The sequence below is a fragment of the Mesoplodon bidens genome (assembly GCF_964165515.1).
Source record: "Mesoplodon bidens genome assembly, chromosome: 11".
Classification (NCBI taxonomy): Eukaryota; Metazoa; Chordata; class Mammalia; order Artiodactyla; family Ziphiidae; genus Mesoplodon; species Mesoplodon bidens.
Genome location: NC_138167.1, coordinates 3,493,366 through 3,506,797, shown reverse-complemented (window position 1 = coordinate 3,506,797; position 13,432 = coordinate 3,493,366). Strand labels below are relative to the sequence as shown.

The 13,432-nt window shown below is 43.6% G+C and overlaps 1 long non-coding RNA gene across 2 annotated transcripts in view; it reads left to right on the top strand.

The window, feature by feature from the left end:
• Positions 1–11,155, top strand: part of LOC308624988 — a 114,345-nt gene extending 103,190 nt beyond the window's left edge. For both annotated transcript variants that reach the window (XR_014017031.1, XR_014017032.1), the window contains exons 4-6: positions 2,416–2,615; positions 7,395–7,541; positions 11,104–11,155. This is a non-coding gene — a long non-coding RNA (uncharacterized lncRNA). The remainder of the gene's footprint in view (positions 1–2,415; positions 2,616–7,394; positions 7,542–11,103) is intronic.
• Positions 11,156–13,432: the final 2,277 nt, after the last annotated feature.

Here is a 13,432-nt window from a genome sequence, read left to right as displayed (position 1 = left end):
TGGGGGGTTTGTCCCTGGTGGGGTGTGATGGTTTGGGGGTGCAGCAAAAGGCAGGGCAGGGACGGAGTTAGTGCCAAGGGAAGGAAGTCAGGCATCTGGAGGCCTAGGAAGTGAGGCCTGAAGGGGGGAGGCCGGTGATTCCTAAGTGGTGCTGGTTCTAGGGTCTGGGACCCCCTCCCACTCTCAGTCTTCATTTAGAAGCAGCAGAAATAGCCCAAGGTGCTGTTTGGATGTGCAGGACTTTTCTCCCCTAAAATAGGAGTTACCAGCCCTCGCAAAAATATATGTGTTGCTTTTACCCAAACCCTTTGTTTTCTTCTCTGTATTTTCTCGCACCTTCCTCCTCACCAAACCTCCTTCCTTCACTGGCTCCCCCCCCCACCTTTTCTTTCCCCACCGACCACCTCTTCTGTGCCACCCGGTGAGCGCCCATCCATCCGTTCACTCTGTCCGTGTGGGACTCCTTCCAGAAACCATCCTAGAGGAGAATAAGGCAGCGTCTCCGTCCGGAAGCATCAGAGGCAAGCTGGTGCCGAGCAAGCGGGAAAACAGAAGCCAGCGTGGGTGCGCCTGGGTCAGCTTCAGCGGGGGTGAGGGGTGGTACCAGCAGGGAAGGCGTCAAGGAGAAGAGGGTGTCTGAGCCGAAACGTGAAAACCAAAAGGGAACTCGCTGGGGAAGCAGGGCAAATGGATCTGACATGACGGGGAAACGCACCATGTGCTCAGATGCATGTAAGTCGGCCAGAGAGAGAGAAGGGACACGGTGAGAGGCAGGACCAATGCAGGACAGGGGAGGGGGGCCAGGCGGGCTCTGGGTGATGGGCTCCCCAGAGAGGCTGGAGCAGATGATGGAGAGAGATGGGGCTGGGAGGTCAGATCACAGAAGACTGACGCACCACGATGAGGGGCTCTGACCTGATCCTGAGGGTGTGGGATCCACCAAGGGGCTTGGGGTAGGAGGTGGGTCGGGGACTAGATCAGACTAAAGACAGGCCACTGGGGCTGTGAGCTGCATGGGTAGGGGCCGGGGCGTGGGGAGGGACCGGTTGGCCAAGAGGCTGCGTCATCTCCAGAGAGAGACAACCTGAGCTGAGCTAAGCCAGAAGGGGGCAAAGAAGACAGAGTGTCTAAAAAGGTGGAATCGTCCAGAGGAAGGTGGGGAGAAGCAGGGAGAGGAACCGGCCAGAATCCCAGCAAGTCTAACTAACTCCCCGTCCGACTCCCGCCTTACGCAGCTTTTCCCTCGAGTGTATTTCATACTCCTCCCCTTCAAATTCCTCTCCTGTGTCTCTGCTTTTGTTCACATCTCCCCCCAAGAACTTCCTCCCACCTGGGTACATCATCGTGCTTCCAAACGATGTTTCCTCTCTCATCTCCTAAAAGTCCTTCTCTGAATCTCATTTTCACCTTTGTCATTCTCTCCTTTTCCCAGTCCCATGCTTTTCCCAGCTTGATGCCACAGTGGGAGCCGGGACCTGCTGCTGGTTGCAGGGGCTAGACTGGCTTCCAGCCTCTTGCTTCAGGGCTGCTTGGGAGACAGAGTTGAAGGCTTCTGCTGGGAAGCAGCATGGAGGAGGTTTGGGCTGTGGAGGAGAGAAACCCAGAAAGATGACATCCAGGGTGGATTTAAGGCAGACGTAAAATTAAATGGGTCTTGTTTCTTCCCTGAAATAGTCCCTTGGGAACAGATTCAATGTGGTCCCTGGAGATGTCCACATTCCATAGTCCTAAACTGGGGATTTTTTTTAGTATGGGAGCGATCCTACTTCCTAAGAGGGCAAGAGGGAAGCTGCCTTCCCCCAACTCCTCCCCAGCAAAGCATCCTCCCCGTGGGAGCATAGACTCCTGATTCCAAAAGCTTCAGGAACGACCAGTGGAGGTTTCAGAGGACCCATGCGGAGTCACTTCTGTAGTTTCCATATTAATGAGGCCAGAGGAGGTTAGTGATCATCTGCTGGATGTTCTGCTCTGCTACTTTACATACTTTGTATCTCCTCTAACCTTCACATCAACCTTTGGAGGTAAGTGTAATTATAATTCCACTTTAGAGATGGAGAAACTGAGGTTTGTGGCCTTAGGAAACTTGCCCAGGTCTGCATGAGTCCTCAGCCTTCCCCACTTGGCCATGCGCTCCTTCTACTGTCAAGCTAATGTTTGAAAATAAAAGTAAAACAATAATAACCTACATTAGCCTAACATAAATTTAAGCCCACATTTTTTTCCTTCTCTCTCCTGAGATGTTAGAAATGGATCTCACTGTCTGGGTTTTGCTTGCAAACAGAGAATTAAAAATGTTTCCCACAGAATTCTGATGCTTTTCTCCAGATGAAATATTTGGTACCCTGAAAAGGTATTTGTTTGTTTGTTTTTTGAAGACAGCCTCCAATAAAAACTTTGACTAAGCCTGTCTTTCAGCTCTTTCCCAAGACAGCTCCTCTGGGGAACCAATCTTTGGAGGGGTATGTTGGAAGGATTTCCCAGGACCTTCAGAAGCAGTCGAAGTTCTGGAAGAAAATTGTCTACCACTGCCTGGAAGGGGACTGGAAGCAGGCTTCCTGGGCGGCCGCTGGAGGTGGAAATAGACAAGGGAGTTCAAAGTCGTCGGTGTGCAGAAGGTGAGAGACGAGTGGAATGGTTGCTGTCACCAAACACCTAAAAATAAGAGAGTGGCTTTGGGACAGTGGAGGACGGCAGCTGGAACGACCTTGAGGACAGTATTAGTAAAAATCTAAAGGGTCTCAAAGAGGCTGTTAGCAGAAGCCTGGTGTCCCTCGAGAAAGCTAGCTCTCAGGATTAAAGAAAAATGAGGGAAATGTTATTGGCAACTAGACAGAAGAGGATCCATTACGCAGAGGCAGAAAGTTGAGCAACACTCTTGCCTGCAATAATGGGGAAAATAGAAAGTGCACCCTTTGAGGTGGGTGATCTAGCTAAGATTTCCAGGCAGGGTTAAAGGTCACCCTGACTTCTTCTTGCTGCTTATATTAAAATTTGAGAGGAGAGAGAGAAGCTCAAGGAAACAAAAAAGTTAAATATAAAGGAAACACACTCTGCACAGTTTGGAAAGTCTCCTGCCTCTCCAGATGGACATCAATGTTACATCAAGAATAGCGTCTGGAAAAAAATGAAATTCAGAGAATGGGCAGAAAAACATGGTGTAAAGACAAAATTGAGAGTACGATTGTAAAGTCCTTTGATAAGACCTTGGAAAGATGTAATGCCTTAGGGAACTGTTCATTCAAAAACGATAACAAAAATGAAAACAAACAAACAAAATCCAGGACTTTTAAGAATCCTTGGTAGCTTTGGCAGAAGCCAAAGGGAGAGAATGATTTATCCCCAAGAGGTTTGTGGATGTGACTTTTTATCTTTCTAATGGCATGAACCACAGTAAGATTCATAGGAGGTTTCCAAAGGTTTTAAGAAAATTGTACAAGCGGAAACACCACTAGCTTGGACTGAAAGAGACAGAGAACATACCAAAAAAAAAAAAAAAGAAAAAAGAAAAAGGTCTTTGGACCCCCAAATTTTTACAGACTGAAAATAGTCTGAGAAAATGTCTCAGCTGCAAATATAGGTTTTACCTTTTCAGGAAAAGGAAGGACGGCTGTTAGAACAGAGCCAAGACCGCAGCAGGTAATTTCCAGGGCTTTGGTCTCTCATCAGGGAACGGACCACCTGCTCCCATCAGATTTCAGAGTTGCTTTAGACCAGGGACTCCAGTATGTCTCCTGTTTCCCCCCTTTTGAATGGGAGTGTCTCTAGTGGCTATTCCATGCCCGTTCCACCACCGTGTGTTGGGTGTAGGGGAGAGGGCAGATAACTTGTCTCGTTAGTTCCCAGGTGCTCAGAAAGAGAAGACTGCCCTGGAGGGAGGGTGTGTCTCCTTGGACCATCCAGCACAACCTCCTTGGCACTTTGCACACACTGTTCCCTCTGCCTAGACTCGTCTTCCCTCCCCTCCCCACCTGGTTAATTCCTGTTTGTACTCTAAGATTCAGCTCAACATGACTGCTCCACGAAGCCTCCCCAGTTTCATCAGCTAAAGTTAAGAGCTATGTTTTCTGTCTTTCTGTAGGATTTGCTATGGCTTTGATCACCCTAAACTGAAATAGTTTACCTACTTTCTTCCTCCCCAACTGGCCCATGAGTTCAAACGTGGTAGGGATTGTGTCTTATCATTTTTGTTGTTTATCCAAACTTATTGCAAAATTAACACAGAAGCTCAACCAACATCTGACATTAAAGCAATAAATAGGAGGCTACAGATGGCCTAAAACCTTTGATGAAGGAGAGAGAGTGAAGAAAACCTAAATGGTGTGCTTAGCAACCGGGGCTTGGAGAGGAAGTTGGATAAAGTCCTGTCCTGGAGGTCAGTGTCACCGACTTGGCGTTTGGGAAATCTGAATGCACTTCCCAAGGGGTGAGCGAGCACAGGGAAGAAGTAGCTTCATCCCTTTTGGGGAGAGGCTGGGCACCTTGTTCTCCTTGACATGTAATCAGCAACTTAGAACTAAGTGCCTGCAGCATTTGGCAACACATTACAGAGCGTGAAGGGGTATCGGGGGATTCTGGAAATCGGAGCATCAAATTCCCAGAGATCATCTCAGACCTAAAATCTTCTGTTTGGAGAAACCACCTTGGAAACTTCTGTTAAGATCTATGAGACCAGGGCTTCCCTGGTGGCGCAGTGGTTGAGAGTCCGCCTGCCGATGCAGGGGACACGGGCTCGTGCCCCGGTCCGGGAAGATCCCACATGCCGCGGAGCGGCTGGGCCCGTGAGCCATGGCCGCTGAGCCTGCGCGTCCGGAGCCTGTGCTCCGCAACGGGAGAGGCCACAACAGTGAGAGGCCCGCGTACCGCAAAAAAAAAAATCTATGAGACCAGAGACTGACTGTGGCCCCTTGTACCTGCTGGCACGTAGCAGGCACTAATTTTTCTTTTTTAATGGATGATTATTGGCAGATGGGAAGAAGGAAGAAGGGAAGGGGATGTTTTGGAAATTGTCTAATGTTGCTTGAATGGGTAGGGGTTTTTAAATGAATGGTGTGAGTTTATACAGTGGGTATGATATCGTAGGGGAAGTTTTCTACCATCAGGACAGTGATATCCAATGGCTGTGTCTCTCGGACCTTTCTCCAGAAGGCCTCCTTCATCTGGATGGGACCCTGTCCTCCCTGAATTCTTAGTAATACTCCATCTGAGAGAGTCTGAGACGCTCATGTCTCCTGTTGTCATGGAAACCCCATCTGAATTCCAGGGAACCAGAGTCTTGAGGAGAGAGGATTCATGTTGGGCCCAAAATAAGATTTATTGAAATGATTGATATTTCTATTCTTTTTCTGTTTCTCCCTGAGAGAATCTCAAGGTCAAGACCTACGAATGATCACAAATACACAAATATGTATCTCCTCGACTCCACAGAACTTATACAAAGACAATGCAGGGGGGCCACTTGTGAGATGCATCTTAAGAGGGGCTGGCAAGACCTCTCCCCAGCCCCCAAATCCCCTTTCAGCACAAAACTGCCCCTGGCTAGGTCAGTGGCTCTGTGAAAAGGAGAAAAGTCAGCCCTTCCTTCAGGAGGACACGGCTCTGTGCCGGCGGGGCGTGGCTTGGTGAGCAGAGTGCAGATGGGTTTACCGTCTCACTCACCCCTCAGCCTCAAGTTCTACGTCAAGAACAATCTACACAATCGTAGATGAAAGTCCTAACGTCATGGAGTCCAAAATTCCATCACGAGGGTCCATTCTACGTACCTGGATGAAAGCATCATTCCCCACTTCATCAAGTGTGAACACCCCCAGATACTGGGTACCCATCCAGCTCCTGTCGGCCATCTATCACTGCATTCTCTTTACCAAACGACAAGAAGTAGTGGCAGAGATGGGGAGGGGACACCAGACAGAGACCTGAGCTTTGGAAAACCCCAGGGGAAAAGACTGGTTTGTGGGAGGACCTGGAAGGCCAGGGAGGCCGAAGTTCAGGAAGGAGGCTGGGAGCAGTGGGCTGGGGGGAAGGTCAGCAGGGCCAGACCACATTCACCTATTTCTTTTTTTAAAAAAATCTTTCCAAAGTTCAAAATGTTATTTTTTAATCTTTTTATTTTTTCCAATATTTGAACATTTGCAAAACTTATTTCCTTTTAATCTTTTTCATGTGGCTACTAGAAACTTCCAAATTACATATGTGGCTTGCATTATATCTCTATTGGGTGGTACTGCTCTAGAACTCAGCTCAGAACCTGGCACTTAGCAGATGCTCGTAAATGTGATTTGAAATGAAAAGAACTGAAATGTACCACAGTTACCTGTCTCAGAGCTAATTGATGTATCCTCTTTAGACAGTCCTTCTTTTTCTTGTGGCTATTGTTTGCTCTCCTCTGTCTTCTTTTTCCCCAGAGTTTTATTGAGATATAATTGACATGTATCACTGTATAAGTTGAAGGTGCGCAACATAATGGTTGGACGTTTATATATTGTGAATTTTGTTCTCCTCTTCAAAAATACATAGTTGCTTAGCACAAAAGATCAAGCCAATAAGCAAAAAGATATTTCCAGATATTTTTTCTTTAAGTAACAAAAATCCCCATGTCCCACTCCCTCATCCCCTTCTCTGGGAGGGACTACGATCTCTCAAGTACAGTGAGATGGCTGGTTATACAAGGAGAAAAGACAGTTTATCGAATTTCGATCCTTTCTGTAGACATTGAAATCGATCAGAATTCTCAATTGTCGAAACTCCACATCCTTCCCTTTGAAGCCCCACGACAGCTTCAAAGTATCTATGAGAAACAGTGCAAAGAGCAGAGTAAGTAGTTAACCATCTTCTATTAAATAACGTTAAATGAATAAAGCTTTGAGCTCAGATTAGGAATGCAGAGGAAATAGCAATCTGGAGAAAAATTTAGGGTTTTTTTTTTCTGAAGAAGAAGAAAAAAGAAGAAGAAAAAATCTCACATAAATTAAATTTCAGGTTTTCAGAAGTCTGTGACGACTCCTGGCAACAGGGAGCAAAGTTCTGGAGTTAAATGGGATGATAAGTTCACCTTCGCTTCCGAATTCTCTTCCCCATGTTTTGCATATGTAGTTTTACCCAACCCGTGCCTGGGCCAGACACAGGAGCCCTGCCGTGACAGTGCTGGACCAGGGGAAGGTGGGCTTGTGGGAGAGGAGATCACCATGGCTGGGCTTTGGGGGAAGAGGTACAGGCAAGAAGCGGGTGTAGCCAGGCACCAGAGGAGACTGTGGTTTTAGGCGTTTGTTTGTTTGTTTAATTACTTGTTAGAATGGATTGCATTTCTCTGCCCAGAAGAGATACAGGTTTGAGATGAATGTTAGATGTTTTTAGAACAAAAATGCTACTCATTTTTGAATCTTCTGTTTTTGCCGTAGCTGTGCAACCAAGCTGAAGAAAAAGAAAGCACAAGGAACTTCCACCAGACTGAAACCCTTTTGGTTTCTTGCATGTCACAGAGCCTTCATTCTGTTCCTGAGGAAGAAATAGTCTCCTGAAGGATTCCCAAAAAGCTGGACAATTAGGTAAATATTTTTGCTCAAAAAACATGCCATTTGGTATCACTTTCCTTGAAAAATTATCTTTCCCCTGTCAAAAAGGGAGCAAAAGAAAAAAAAAAGAAAAAAGTAACCTTTCTCCTGAGATGAAATCGTAATGAATAGAAAGATACAAACGGGTTTTTTTTTTTTTTTTTTTTTTTTTTTTTTGCGATACGTGGGCCTCTCACTGTTGTGGCCTCTCCCGTTGCGGAGCACAGACTCCGGATGCGCAGGCTCAGCGGCCATGGCTCACGGGCTCAGTCGCTCCGTGGCATGTGGGATCTTCCCGGACCGGGGCACGAACCCGTGTCCCCTGCATCGGCAGGCGGACTCTTAATCACTGCGCCACCAGGGAAGCCCCAAACGGGTTTTTATAGTGTTACAACAGTTAAGCATACTAGAGCTTGAAGTCATTAAGCTTTTTCCATCATATATATATATGTATATATATATATATACATATATATATATATATATATTTTTTTTTTTTACGTGGGCCTCTCACTGTTGTGGCCTCTCCCCTTGCGGAGCACAGGCTCCGGACGCACAGGCTCAGTGGCCATGGCTCACGGGCCCAGCCGCTCTGCGGCATGTGGGATCTTCCCGGACCGGGGCACGAACTCGTGTCCCCTGCATCGGCAGGCGGACTCTCAACGACTGCGCCACCAGGGAAGCCCTCCATCATATTTTAAACTTTTCTAAAAATAAAAAAATAGAGCTCAGGGTAACATCTGTTCTTTAAAAGGATACCCTGATATTGAGGAAGGAAGTGAGACAGTTGGTCCCTAATCATGTTGCCTTAATAGTTGTAAAAGTCACACTTTTACAGAAGGGTTATGGGTTATCTTAACCAGCTTCATGCAGAGTTAGCATAATGGCCGTGATATAAGACAAGCTTCATGGAAAAACTGTCTCCACTGTTTTCCCCTTATTTCTAAATGCACTTGATCAATATGATACACTACAGTTGATCAGAGCAGACCTTTAGATAAGCAACTGACCATAGAGGTAACATTATGGCTGTAAACCACATGTACTTGTGTCTACCCAATCTTTTACACCATATGATTCATTCATTCATTCATTCATTCGCTCAGTACACATGTGTTGAGTGCATTGTATGGAGAAGAAATAACTTAGCCTAGAGGATCTCAAGCCAACTTCCCAGGTGAAACGGTTTTTGATCAAGGTCTTGGAGATTACACATGTGGCAGAATGGCCATCCTGACAGAAGAAACAGCACATATAAATACACAGAAGAATGAGAGCACATGCTATGTTCAGGGAGCAGCAGTTAACTTCAAGTGAGCAGAATCCAGGATGCCCGCCGTGGAGTGGACTGCATCTGGATTGCAAAAGACCTTGAGTGCCAGCCCAAGGGGTTTATATTTTACTTTTTAAGAAAAAGATGATATGAAATGGACCTCCAGTCAAGTAGGCTCCCGTTCATTTCATATTTCTCCATATTCGCTGTGCTCTAAGCACAAAGCAATGAAAGACAAAGTATAAAAAGAAAAAACAAACCTAAAAATATATAGCCAAACTCAAAAAGAAGAAAAAATATCTGTATGGATCACTCAAAGCAGTGAGGAGGGATGAAGCCATGGCCTTGCAGGTCACAGCAGAAAGGAGCCTGGCTCTTATGGGGTAACAGAAGCTAAGTGTCCATGCAAAGGATGGTGGAAGTAGGCTAACTGTCCGAAGACAGGGTCTGACTCTCCCAGAAGATGTAGGATGAGGGAGGTGGGACCCAGGCTCCCAACAAGGAACTGGTCCAGGTTCTGTGAGTGACTCTGCAATGTTCTTATTCTCACTGTGGGGCAGGAGACCCCAGAAAACCATCATAAACGTGGCTATGGACTGAGGGCGTAGGGTGCTGGGTGGAAGCATGCACAAAGCTTTTCAACTGGATGCAAGAGAGAGGGAACAAAACAAAAAGCCTCCCGTGTAAAGTGAGCCTGCAAACTTTCCAGAATATACATAGGAAGTGAGTGCTAAGAAAAACAATCAACAAAATTGATAATTCACGCCAAATGAAAATAATTTTACAAAGCAGTCTGATGAAGGCTTAAATAGAAAGTTTAAAATAATCAAAGAGATGGAAAAGAAATTTCATTCATTAAAAATAAACAAAATAAGATAATAAGAATTCATAATTCTGTACTTGCAGTTGGATTAAAGGCAACAACTGAAAGCAGAGATTATCAAAATGAATGAGAGAGAAAGAGAAAGAGATCCAACCATATACTAGTGACTGGAAAAATACACCTAAAACAGTACCAGTCCAAAAGACTGAAAACAAAGGGTGGGCAAGAGAGAAGATAGATCATTCAAATTCCAAAAGAACGTTGAGCAGCAATATTAATATTAGACAAAATGGAATTTATGGCAAAAAAATAAAGAAAAAGAGAGATACCATATAGTAAAAAATGAGTCATCTGCCAAGATGATGTAGCAACCATGACTTTGCATACACTGAACAACATGGCTTCAAATGATATAAAAGGGGGAAACTGATCATTTTATACAAATAATAGGAGATTTTTAATATTCTTCCAATAGAAAATGATGAATTGTAAAAAAAACTTTGTAAGACTATAGAATATTTGAAGAAAATATATGTAAATTTATTTAACAGCTTTATACAGAACCCCCCCACACAATAAATAAAGATTATAATTGATTTTCATGTTACATGGAACATTTGCAAACGTGACCATGTCACAAAGAAGATTTTAACAATTTTCCAAGAATTTATATCATACATATTTTCTGATCACTATGAAATTAAATTCGATATCTACAAGCCAGGGAAAGAGGTTTTTGTTTTGTCTTTTTTTTTTTTTTAATAAGTGGAGAAAAAAGCATGTTTGGTAGCTTAAAAGTGCTCTCCTAAATAACTTTTGGGTTCAAGAAGAAATCATAAAGTTTAAAATAATTTAAACTAAGAAAAAAGGAAAGGATTACATAAACACATGTGATGCAGTTAGAGTAGACTTATAAGGTTCAATTAAGACCTAAATTTAATTTATAAAAAGAAAGAAAGGTAAAAAGTAAATGAGTCTACAGTCAATTCAAGAAGCAAGGGGGGTAAAAAACAGGAAGACCCTAAAAAGAGAAGGAAGGAAAAAATAAGGGTGAGCTAGAAAACTAACAATACAAAAGATCAATAAAATTAAAATTTGATTTTTTGAATAAAAGAAAAAAGTCTAGTAAGCATAATAAAGAAAAAGGCACGAATAAACAATACCAAAAACAAAAAGGGGAACAGAACTATATTGCCTTAGAAGGGAGATTAAACAGATCATAAGAGAAAATGATACATTTATGCAAATAAAATTGAAAATTAAGAAGAAAGGATTAAGGTTTTTTTTTTACAATGGAACAAAGGGAGAATGAACACCAGGGTGAAATTAGCAATCTCAGCCATACTTTGTAGGCCTAGTTTATTAAGTTTTTAAAAAATTCGTAAGTCAACGATAAATTTTATTGAATGTTTTTTCTTCATCCCTTGAGAAAAGCATAAAATTTTACCCTTTACATTCAGATGGCACAGCATAATAAGAAGAACCTGGATCTCTGAGATGTCCCAAACAGACTGGATCTCTTGAGCATGAAAAATAAATTTCTATCTTGTTTAATCCACTGCCATTTAGTCTTTTTGTGTTACTCTCAGCCAAGCCTAATCCTAACTGATAGGAAAAAGGAACACGTTAACCTAGTAAAGAATATTTATTAAAATATATTACAAAATCACATCTAGTGGCAAAGTAATGTGAGCTGAGCCCCTGGAGTCTTGCCTTGCAGGGGTCCTGAGAAGTGAAACTCAGTAAGCACCCATGTCCAAGTCAGGAGGAAACAGAACTGCTCACTCTCACTGCTTCTTTTTTTTTTTTAATTTTTTTTATTAGTTTCTGCTTTATAACAAAGTGAATCAGTCATACATATACATCTGTTCCCACATCCCTTCCCTCTGTCTCCCTCCCTCCCACCCTCCCTATCCCACCCCTCCAGGCGGTCACACAGCACCGAGCTGATCTCCCTGTGCTATGCAGCTGCTTCCCGCTATCTATCTACCTTACGTTTGGTAGTGTATATATGTCCATGCCTCTCTTTCGCTTTGTCACAGCTTACCCTTCCCCCTCCCCATATCCTCAAGTCCATTCTCAAGTAGGTCTGTGTCTTTATTCCTGTTTTACCCCCAGGTTCTTCATGACTTTTTTTTTTCTTAAATTCCATATATATGTGTTAGCATACGGTATTTGTCCTGTACCAGAAGTCTTAGCTAATACAATCAGATAAAGAATTTAAAAGCAAAAGGAAAACGGTCTTTATTAGCAGACAATATGATAGTCTGTAAGAAATTTTATAGGTAAACTTTTGGAATGAGTAAGAGTGATCACTAAGCTGGATGTAAGACCAACAAACAAATCAGTAGCCTACCTAATCACCAGTCTTAGACAATTAGGAATGTAATTTTTTAAAATGTCTTATTCACAAAACTGAAGAAGGTGCTTGTGGAGAAACAGATGGGATATTATTGAAGGAAATGAAAAAAGACATGGTATATTAATTAGGATGCTTTCACATGCAGGTAACACATGCCAACCAGAAATGTCTTAACTATGAGAATATTTATTATTTGGCGTAACAAGAAGTCCAGCACAGGCAGGTACAGGTTAGTCCTGCAACGCAAAGATGTCATCAGACGCTCAGGATCTTTCCATCTTTCTGCGGCAGGGCTTCTACCCTCAGATTTGTCCTCTCATGGCTGTAGGTTGGTTGTATTAGCTACAGTCTACGCGTAAAGTCCCCTTCGTACAGCCTCATTCTGAAGGAAGTAAAAGAAGTATCTCCTCACACATCCGTGTTTATCAAACTGTTCTCATAGAATGTCACCTCTAGTCGCACTCCCCGGGATTACGTTGTGAGGTCATGCCTACCAGCAAGGGAGGCTGAGAAAGCATCTCATATTTTCAGTCTCTATCGTGGGAAGTGTGTTTTTCCAATAAGAAAGGGGGTGGTGTGGAGCAGATTACTGAGGAAGAGGCTACCCCCAAATAAACGGATGGAGAGACCCAATAGCATTAGTGCTCCTCCAATTTAAGTCTATGAATTCAGGGCAATTACAATCAAAATGGAAATGAGTTTTTTCCCAGGCACTTGAAAAGCTTATACAAAAATTAATATGGGAAGAAAAAAAGGGCCAAGAATAGCTCAGACAATTTTGGAAGGGAAAAATATTGGGGACACGTGCCCAACTAGAGATCGAAATACCTTGTAAAGCCATAATAACTAAAGGTGAGAACACTTATGACAACACCCACTCCACAAAACTGTTACAAGAATTACGTTCTAAGGTCTACGTGAAAAAGGCTTTGTTGACTGTAAAATGCTGTCTAGATGTGAGAACGCACAGAGGACAAAGACGTATATTGCATCTCTGAGCTACAACGCTTCCTCCAGCCGTAAAATTAATGACATCGACTTCTTTACTCCCTACCTGCCATAAATTCTTCCTGTGAGTGGGCTCAGAGGAGGGTAAGAAAGAAGCACGAAATCTTCCAGTTGGAGGGAATCTTGGAGGTTATTATTTCAGTCTCCCACTCAGTGGAGGAGTCCTATCTACAAATTCCGGCCCCAGGTGGCCATCCTGTCTTGGCTTGAACACTTTCTGTGATGGAAGGGTTACTCCCTCTCAAAGCATCTCGGTCCTCGGGCAGGCAGCAGTGACAGTTAGAGATGGAGCTGAAATCAGACTCCCTCCAACCTTTTTCCACTTGTCTTAGTTCAACCTTCGGGAACAACACAAAACGAATTCACTCCCTTCCACCCTTGACAGCTAATCAAGGGTTTGAAGATGGCCATCAGGGCCT